This window comes from Phoenix dactylifera, unplaced genomic scaffold (assembly GCF_009389715.1).
Source record: "Phoenix dactylifera cultivar Barhee BC4 unplaced genomic scaffold, palm_55x_up_171113_PBpolish2nd_filt_p 001948F, whole genome shotgun sequence".
NCBI lineage: Eukaryota > Viridiplantae > Streptophyta > Magnoliopsida > Arecales > Arecaceae > Phoenix > Phoenix dactylifera.
The window spans coordinates 31,661-41,963 of NW_024069231.1; the positions used below are offsets into that span (position 1 = coordinate 31,661).

At 40.1% G+C, this 10,303-nt stretch overlaps 1 non-coding gene across 1 annotated transcript; it reads left to right on the plus strand.

Moving 5' to 3' along the window:
* Positions 1-1,048: 1,048 nt before the first annotated feature.
* Positions 1,049-1,154, plus strand: LOC120109245. The gene has a single exon (XR_005510209.1). It is a non-coding gene; the product is annotated as a small nucleolar RNA R71 (small nucleolar RNA).
* The last annotated feature ends 9,149 nt before the right edge of the window (positions 1,155-10,303 follow it).

Sequence of the window (10,303 nt, forward strand, 5' to 3'; positions counted from 1 at the left end):
AGGGAGAGGGTGAATTAAGAGCTTCAGGAAATGGGACTTTTGGAATGTGAGATGGTGGACTAGCTGAAGAAGAAGAAGGTTTTGGATTTTCATGTGATACATTTCTCTCCTCCTCTTTACCTTCCTTATTATTACCCTCCCCAATCTTATTATCTAGTATACGTCCACTCCTTAGGGTAGTCAGAGCATTGGCTTGTTCATGATGAATTGTATTTAGTTGATTTTCTTGAGCCATGTATTGTCCCCTAGGATTACTCACTGGCTGGCTTGAAAGCTTTCCTTCCTCTCGCTTGTTCAGTGCATTAGCTAGTTGTCCCATTTGGGATTCTAGCTTGGCGATAGATTGCATGTGAGAGTGCACCAATTATGTAATAGTTTCCAAACTTTGAAGGGAGGTCAACACTTTCTCCTCAAAGGCTGTGTTTCTATGGGGTGGAGGAGGAGTGTGTTGAAATTGAGTCGAGGGACGGTAGGGATGAATATTAAGTGGGGTTTGAAAATTCTGAGGGTGTTGAACATTTTGGGAGTAGGGTTGGGCAGTATTCGAAGCTTGCTGCTTCCAAGAGAAATTCAGATGGTTGCGCCATCCCGGGTTGTAAGGGGTAGAATATGGATCATTACTCGGTCGGGATTGCGTTTGGCAGCATTTACTTGTTCTTGCACAAATTCAGGGAATTGTGCTACCGAAGGGTACTCAAAAACAGTATGAGACGGACTAGAACAGAGAGCACACACTTGTGCTTGGGAAAAGTTTGGGAGCTGGTCTCTAGACATTAGCTGGTCCAACTTGCGGGATAGTGCATCTACTTTGTCAGATAGACCTATGGACTGGCTAACTTCATATATGGTTCCTTTTCTTTGAGAATTCGGGGGTGCTTGATGAGCGGAGGAGGCATGGTGGAGGAAATTTTCATTAAGGTTTTCAAACATCTGCCATGCCTCATGCTCACTCTTAAGCATGAAAGTTCCCCCACACGAAGCATCAACCATCTGACGGTTTCGTTCGGACAACCCGTCATAAAAGCATTGTACTAATTGCCACTTGGGTATTTGATGATGGGGGCATTTTCGTAGTAAATCTCTAAATTTCTCCCAGGTTTCATGAAATTCTTCCCCATCAGATTGGGAGAAGCTTGTGATCGCTCACCTAAATTGGTTCGTTCTTCCTATGGAAAAATATTTTTTTAGAAATTCATGTTGCATTTGGGCCCATGAAAGAATGGAATTAGCTTCTAATGAATGGAGCCATTGTTTTGCTCTATCCTTAAGGGAAAAAGGAAACAACCTAAGTTTCAGAGCATCATCAGTGAAGTTCTGAATTTTGACAGTAGTGCAGATCTCAAGGAACTCATCCAAATGTTTGTATGGGTCTTCATTGTTGAGTCCATAAAAAGAGGAAAGTATTTGGATGACACTAGACTTAATCTCAAACTGTACATCGGCAGTGGTATCAGGTAGTCGAATACAAGATGGAGAGGTATAAATGGAAGGAGTAAAGTACTCCTTTAACAGTTTGGGTTGTTCTTCAGCCATCTCGACAGGTGGGGCAGATCCTATGGTCTATAGGTACGGATTTCGGCTCGAAGGGCCCTAATAGAATGCTCTATTTTAGAATCAAAAGATACTAATTCAGGAGATCTGGAACAACACCCTAGCATACACTAATACCTTTCTGATCAATCAAGTACAGTCAAGCATGCACTAAAAGAAAAACACATCAAGTCCTTGTGTTTGCCCTAAAATCACTAGACAGCTCCTAACTAGTTTGAAGAGGGCACCTAAGCCTCCAATCCGATCTAATGACTGAGTTGACCAGGTAAGCTCCCAGGTAAGTGGGGGGGTCACGATGCGTTGCAAAGGTTCCACTTAAAAACTACTTGCCTCGAACAGATGAACTGTCTCCCTTAAAGGGACAAAGCTTGCCTAGACATCAACTAAGCTATAGAGCGAAATTGGTGCAACTTTCGGTGATTTTCGTCCTATTGAGCTCGAATGTCCCTAGGAGCTAACGTCTAATTGATTTTAATTAAAGTGACACTATGTGAGATTGAGTTCACCTAAGTTGGGCAAGAATCCGGTGATGAAATCCGGCTCTTATCTTGTTGGGGTGATTGCCCTTACTATATGCGGATTAATTTGTGTATGTGTATCAAGCATGCATTCACATTTTTGCTGAAATTAAAATCAAACAATCACCACAAAATTTTAAGCTAATAATTAATTTAAATATGAAAGGCTTAGAGGTTACCAAAGGAAATTTTTCCAGCAATTTAAAATTTTTTAAGCAAACCTCTAAAGCATTCCTTTTTGATAGCCCAGATCTCCTCTTCGATTCCTGATCAAATAAGACTGAAAGAAAAATTAAAAAAAAATTAGTAGAAGAGAAGAAGGAGATAAAAAAGTAACAATAATAGAAAATAATTTTTTATTTTATTTTAGATATATATATATTTTTTTTGAAAGTTTTTTTTTAATTAATTAATTTTTTTTAATGATAGGAAAAATAACTATGCTAGCAATCTCCGGCAACGACGCCAAAAATTGATCGGTTATTTCAATTTCAAAAACAAACCACGCAATAGCACGTATCCTATAGGATAGTGATTACGGGTGTCGGTCCACAGGGATTGGAGACAAGTTATTTTTTTCTAATTAAATAATTACTTCAAAGGGGATAAGCTAGAGTAAATGATAAAAACTAAGAATTAATATGGGTGTAGTAGTATGAATTATCTATGGAGAGAGGTGTTTTAGGGCTAGATTCCACCGATAGATTTATATCCGTGATGCTTTCAATGATTGAGTTGTATGTAAGACTTGATTGCTTCCGACTACAACCCAAAGCAATCATTAAAAATTATGATTAATTCGCAGCATGAATCATCTAAGTCTAGCACAAACCATCTACTCTAACGATAAGCATGACCTGTCTAACCTAGCATGATGCATCTGATCATTAAATCATTAAACATGAAATCGATGTCACATAATATCTCCTCCAAACCACAGGTGTTGGATTCGATGAAATAGATCAATCTATGTAAAATATTTTATGCAAGATAAATGATTCACATAAATTGGATAAATCATAAGATCAATTGATAAATTCTTCATCATGCAACCATCTTACAATACAAACTCAAATCAATAAAAATGAAACGAATACTCCTCTATGGCTTCATCAAACCCCTAAACCGAGGCTTAGCTGCTCATGGTGCTCGTCATCTCCATTGGTATGCTGAAGAACTCCTGCCATCCGCCTCAAACCCTCTCTTGGTTTTTTATTCTCTTTTCCTTCTTTTTTTTATTTCTTTCTCTTCACCGAAACAGAGCAAGCTCTGTTCTAGAACCGAGCTCTCCCCCCTCCCCCCTCCACCGAACGCCTCAGCCCCCTCCTTTTATAGCTGTCCGGCGCACGCAGAGAGAGGGAAGAAGGGATCACGGCGGCTGATTTCGGGGCGTGGTGCCGGGATGCAGATCGCGGGAGAGGAGGAAGAGGGGCCGCGGGATCTGGTCGGTGATGGCGGAGAGAGGTGCCGACTGATGAAGTGGCGGAGGATCTGGTCGCTCCGGATGCGCCACGGGCGGAAGACAGGGCGACGATGCTGGGATTTCGACGCGGCTGGGTCGCTGATCTTGGAGGAGAAGACGCCGCACGCGGTTGATGGCGGAGGACCCGGGGACAACGACGACATTGGGGCGTTCGGCTGGGACGAGCTCCTTTGATCGCGCGGGGGAGGATTGCATTGCGGGAGAGGAGGAAGAGGCGCCGCAGGATCTGGTCGGTGATGGTGGAGAGAGGTGGCCGACTGCGGGAGGAAGAAGATAAACAGTGGATTCCCAATTTTTTTATTTTTTATTTTTTATTTATTTATTTATTTATTTATTATGTATTATTTATTTTTTTTTCTAACACTGTTCACATGAACAGTGTTTTCACGAACACTGTTCATATGAACAGTGTTTTCGGCATTTTGGTTTTTTTTTTTTTAATTTTAACACTGTTCATATGAATAGTGTTTTAACTGGACACTGTTCATATGAACAGTGAATCGTGAATATTTAGTTATTATTATTATTATAAATTTTACATGAAGGCAGGTAATGAATTGGTTGGAAATTGGCTTTGGATTTGCGGTGGGTCATGATCGTTGAGTTGCTTGAACTTGTTTTCGAGCCCAATGTCTTCCAAATTTAATTATTGCTTAACTGCTTCAGATCGAACTCGACCAGTTAAGACTAGAAACAAGACCATGACTTAATAAAAAGGATTAATCAAATGTTTTCCTTAGCAAATTTAATTATAACTTTTGATCGAGCCAGGACCAAAACCTATTTAATTCTAACCTTAACTTCATCAGGTTACCAAACCGAATCAACACAATCTCCTCCTTATATGTTTTTTTTTCTGTAGTTTTCATGAAAGATCGTAACCAAAAACATATTTCAAATTTATTTCAATGATTATTCAATTTTCTGGTAAAATATGTATTTATTAGTTTAAGAACATTGATAAGTGCATGGAAAGATAACTAAATTTTGAATTATTAAGCACTTATCAGATGTCCTAAGGTGCCCAAATGTTCACCCTCCAATGTTGATCCACACAGAAATGGGTTTAAGACTCTAGCATCACTAAAACTTGATTCTAGTTGTTCAATCCTTCCAAAGGATTTAATTGGCTGATTTTCCTTCGCTACCTTCTTCCTTTCTACCTTTAAAACATTCTTAGTCTTTTTGTCCTAAAGAAGACCCTCTTGTCTTGGGTTAGGACAAAAGAGAGAGGCTTGTAAGAAAGAAGGGATAAGGGAGAGAGAAGGAGAGGCTTTTTCTCGGATGATTTTTTAGAACCCCGGGGCGCCTCCTTATTTATAAGAGATGGAGGGATGCATCACAAAGGGATACATCCCATCCACATGCCTCATCATGATGAGGCGTGTGCCAAGAGGGGCATCCCATCATGATGGGGTGCTAAGGAGAAGGGTGTATCAAGCTTTAGAAAAAGCTGTATCTAATGATACGCTTCTTTCTCACGTCTCCCTCTTAAATCCTGATGATCCAAGGGCCCAAATGCAGGGAACCAAAGCCAATGGTCCAGATCTAGGCGCCATCTAATGGTCCAGATCAAGGCATCACCATCCAGGGTGCCATCCAATGGTCCAGAAGCAAGATGCCATCACCAATGGTCCAGATTCAGGCGCTGACCAATGGTCCAGATCTTTCATCCAAAGAGTCATCCAGTGGTCCAGATTCAGGCGCTGACCAATGGTCCAGATCTTTTATCCAGGGAGGCATCCAGTGGTCCAGATTCAGGCGCTGATCAATGGTCCAGATCTTTCATCCAGGAAGCCATCCAGTGGTCCAGAATAAGGCGCCCATCAGTGGACTAGATCCTTCATCCAGGAAGCCATCCAGTGGTCCAGATGAAGGCGCCAACCAGTGGACCAGATCCTTCATCCAGGAAACCATCCAATGGTCCAGAAGTGAAGGCCCTATCAAACCCAATCCAATTGGGTTTAACCAACTTAAAGAAAACATTAAACCTAATCAAATCGTGTCTAATTAAATCCAAATGGGTTCCAACTCTTGGCTAACCCATATTAGGTCATGATCTAATCATATTAGATCAACCTAATATAAGAATCAGATTCGAATTTAATTTGAATCAGGAGCTAGGGTTTGCAACACGTGCTAGCATGTTCATCTTGCAAACCTGATCTAATCCAATTAGACCCTTGATTAATTTCCTTGTGTGTGACCTATTAGGTTCCTTATCTTAGCCAGCAGTAGGTGCAGGTGCAAGTTGACCTAACCTGATTAGAATACCTCTAATCCAATTGAGGTCCAATTTAATGCCAAACCTGACTTAGCAATCAGAACCTTTCTGATGCTTTGATCTAATCAAACTCTTTGATCCGATCAACCCACAAGACAAGATTGACGTCTAGTAACATATCATGTCTACCCGAAAGATGAGGAATGTATTGGACAAATCCAAACATATCCTTCAGTGGCAAGTTATCATGCAATTCAATCCCTCAATCATATTACATCCTGAATAAGTGCATGAGTATGGATCAATATCAAACTCAATCACTTATTCATGTCTCTCTCAATCTTTTATATGATAATTCAAACAATGAAATATTAGAAACTCTTTCTAATTTTCATTTTGCTTTGATCAAAGGCTTCTTGAATCATCATAAGATTAGAGTAAGTAGAATGTTACCTTCTCTTACTAGAAGTGACTGATTCCTTGTTGACCTACTCACAATCTTCGTACAAAATCTACCATATCCAGAATACCCCGTACACAACGCAATGTCGTGAATGAGGGTAAACCAAAACAAAGGTTCAAGTGAACAAGGTACCATGGTGATCTCAGGTCTAAGGATCACTTGCACAACTCCCACTATGAGAACCATCTTTTGACAATTAAGTAAGAATCCATAAGATGTTCTCATGGCTGGTCATTTCAGTGAACTCATTCCTCTAATGAGCACCCACATTTTTGTATTAGTGTCTCACATAAGTGATTGTGAGATCAATCACCCTCTACATCGAGCATATATAAGATGTGCCAGTCTTTCCGGTAATATTGATCCCCGACTCAATATACCAATTTGACTGAAAATATTCTAAATTAGGATTTTAGGATTTTAGGTCTCACTAGTATGATCTCATCATAACCCTAAAACCAATGTCCTAATTTATGGGGTTTATCATCCAACAATAAAATAGATAAGCAGCAAATGATGAAACACAATGCCTTTATTGATATATATCAAGTGTCAAAGTACATGATTTGGAGGATTACAAAGAGAAACCCATCAAATGATTGGCTTATAGGGCATCTACTCTTTCAATCTCCCACTTGCACTAAAGCCAATCGCTCTTATATTTTAACCCCATACAATCGAGGTGATGATTGAATTGCTGCTGTAGTAGAGCTTTAGTAAATGGGTCTGCTATATTGTTCTTTGTGTCTACTTGTTCAATCTTGACGTCTTATCTTTCGATTATCTCTCGAATAAGGTGGAAGCGTCTCAAAATGTGCTTGGATCTATGATGAGATCTTGGTTCCTTAGCCTGTGCAACAGCTCCAGTGTTATCGCAATAAACTGGGACTGGTCCGGCAATCTCAGAAACTACACCCAGCTCTGTGATGAACTTCTTCATCCAGACTGCTTCCTTAGCAGCTTCACTAACAGCTATGTATTCTGCCTCAGTAATTGAGTCAGCTATAGTTTGCTGTTTGGAACTCTTCCAACTCACAGCTTCACCATTCAAAGTAAAGATATATCCAGAGATTGACTTGCTATCATCTGGATCAGATTGAAAACTAGAATCTGAATAGCCTTCTAGTTTCAATTTTGATCCTCCATAAATCAGAAAAATATCTCTAGTCCTTCTCAAGTATTTGAGAATGCTTTTCACAATTTTTCAATGATCCTCCCCGGGATCTGCCTGAAATCTACTTACCATGCCCAAGACATAAGCTACATCAGGCCTGGTACATAGCATAGCATTCATGATCGATCCTACTGCCGAATCATAGGAAATAGAACTCATTCTATTCCTCTCTTCAGATGTCTTAGGAGACATCTTCCTAGAGAGTTGTATGCCATGTCCTATGGGTAAGAAACCTTTCTTACTTCCATCCATGCTGAACCTCTTCAGCACATTATCTACGTACCTAGACTGGGACAAACCTAGCATCCTTTTAGATTTATCTCTATAGATCCTTATACCAAGTATATAGGATGCTTCACCCAAGTCTTTCATGAAAAATTTCTTTGATAGCCAAGTTGTTGCCCAGTAGATACAACCCAAGAGGGGGGGTGAATTGGGTCTTTTAAATCTTTTAACCTACTTCTGAAAGTTTTTGATTAATTATGCTAAGTTGTATAGATGTACAGTGAAAGTTAAACTTAGCAACAGTTTGATGTATAGATTGTGACTTGATTGAATATGCTTGCAACTAAAGAATTTGCGGATAATAGTTAAGCAAGCTATTTATCTAAGTGAGTAAGTGTGTAAGTTAGACAATGACAAGAAGCATTACAAACACAACAAACATATAGTGGTTCGGTGCACCCCAGCACCTACATCCACTCCCCAAGACCTCTTGGGAATTTCACTATAATCCTACAGATTACAGCCGGTTGTTTTACAAGCTCACAACCCAACTTGTTGTTTTACGAGCGCACAACGAACTCGGTCGGTTTTCCCAGGCTCACCGACTAGAACCACCCCGATTGTTTTCCCGGGATCACAATCGAACCCTTACACGTTGGTTTTACCCTCGGCTCACCAACAAACCTAACACCGTTGGTTTTCCCTTTGGCTCACCAACAAACCTTAACCCCTTGATTCAATCCCTTGATTGAATCAAGTTACAAGATATTAAAATAAAGGTTTAAAACAAATCAAAGCTTCTTAAATAAGCAAATATAACAATATAAACAAATAGAGTAAAGAGAAGCCTTCAAACGAGTTTTGAAGATGAAGGAGCTCGGCTTCTTCTTTACTTGACCCTCTTCTGATTTTCAAGAAGTAGAGGATCTCCAAGGCAGCACACGGATGGAGAGGAAGCTTTGGGATTCACTTGGATGCTCTTCTTCTCTCTATTTTACTTTGAATGGCCCTTTTGTGCATATGGGAGATTTCCCAAGTAATCTCTTTGAAATCTCTTTCCTAAATGTTCTCTCCCACTTCCATACCTTCTCCTCTAGCTCTCCTCTTGTTTTTATAGCTTTAGATGACGTGGAAACAAGAATCTAGCCGTTAGAGACAAAAATAGAGCCGTTGGACATAGTCTGCACCTCCTGACAATATTACCGTTGGGATCGGAGTCGACTCGCGCGATCAGGAGTCGACTCGCCTATTGCAGGAGTCGACTCGTGCTTCACTGGAGACGACTCGACCACTGTTCCAAATTTGAATTAAAGTGCATGCCTTTTCCTCGGGTCGACTCGGACCAAACTGGAGTCGACTCACCAATAGCTGGAGACGACTCGGCCACTTGGGGGTCGGCTCATTCTCAGGAATCCAGAGGACATACTTTCTGATTTTCTTCCTCGAGTCGACTCGGATTTTCTTCGAGTCGACTCGGCTCTCAGAGCCCGCAAACTGATCCTCTGTATTTTGGCTCGTCTGGTCTTGGAGTCGACTCGAACTGTTCCGGAGTCGACTCGGCTCTCAGTTTCCGAAACACAGCCTTCTGCCATTTTGGTGTAGCGCTGCCTTGGAGTCGACTCGAGCTGTCTGGGAGTCGACTCGGATCTCAGAGTCCGAAAAACTGCTCTCTGATTTTTTTCTTTGTGTACCACTGAGAGTCGACTCTCACTTTCTTTGGAGTCGACCAGCCAACCATCGGAGTCGACTCGCATTCCACAGGAGTCGACTCGAATCTCAGGGTCGAAAATCGCTCTCTGACTTTTGCCTTGTTTTTCTTAGGAATTGACTTGCCAGTTATTGGAGTCGACTCGTTCTACTCTGGAGTCGACTCGAAGACTATTCTTTTGAATTTTTCTTTGAATTTGCTCCTCCAATTTGAGTCCTTTGAACTTGAAACTTGGGCCAATAAATTGTAGCTTTCTTCCAACTTGCTATGTTCCTTGCAAGATAAGTATCTTTCTCCTTGCAACACAAACATTAGTATTTATACTTCAAGGTTTTGTGATCATCAAAATCAATCTTTAAATCAATCTTTGGGTCATCAGTCTCCCCCTTTTTGATGATGACAAAACTTGGAGTATATGCAATATAAAATATATTGTGTTCTAGAAGTAATGCATAGCTAAGTTGCATGAAGTAGAAAACATATTTAAAAAAAAACTTCATGATAATGCTTTAGATTTAATCAGTTTAATCAGCTGATTTGTATCCAGTTCAAAACATAAAGCATTATGAGCATATACTTAGATATTTCTCCCCCTTTTTGACAACATCAAAAAGATAGTGAAACATTAAGCACAAAGATAAGAATCCTCAAATATTTCTTTTCCTTATTGTACTCTGATTTGCATGTCAAATTATTGCAAGGCAATAATATTAGAATCAGATTAATGAGCATAGATCAGAGCCAATTAAGATAAGTTCAGAGCAGAACACATCGAATGTGATTCCAAGAAGTTTTCTAATTTGATACCACAGATAGTTTTCTAATCAAGTGTAGGTGGAATCTTTCTTAAGTTAATTCAAGAAGTACCACAAATGATATTCAAGGAAAACACGAATGGAAATCTAACCTCTCTTCAATGATAAATATGAAAGCTTGTTCATTTAAGACCTTTTGCCC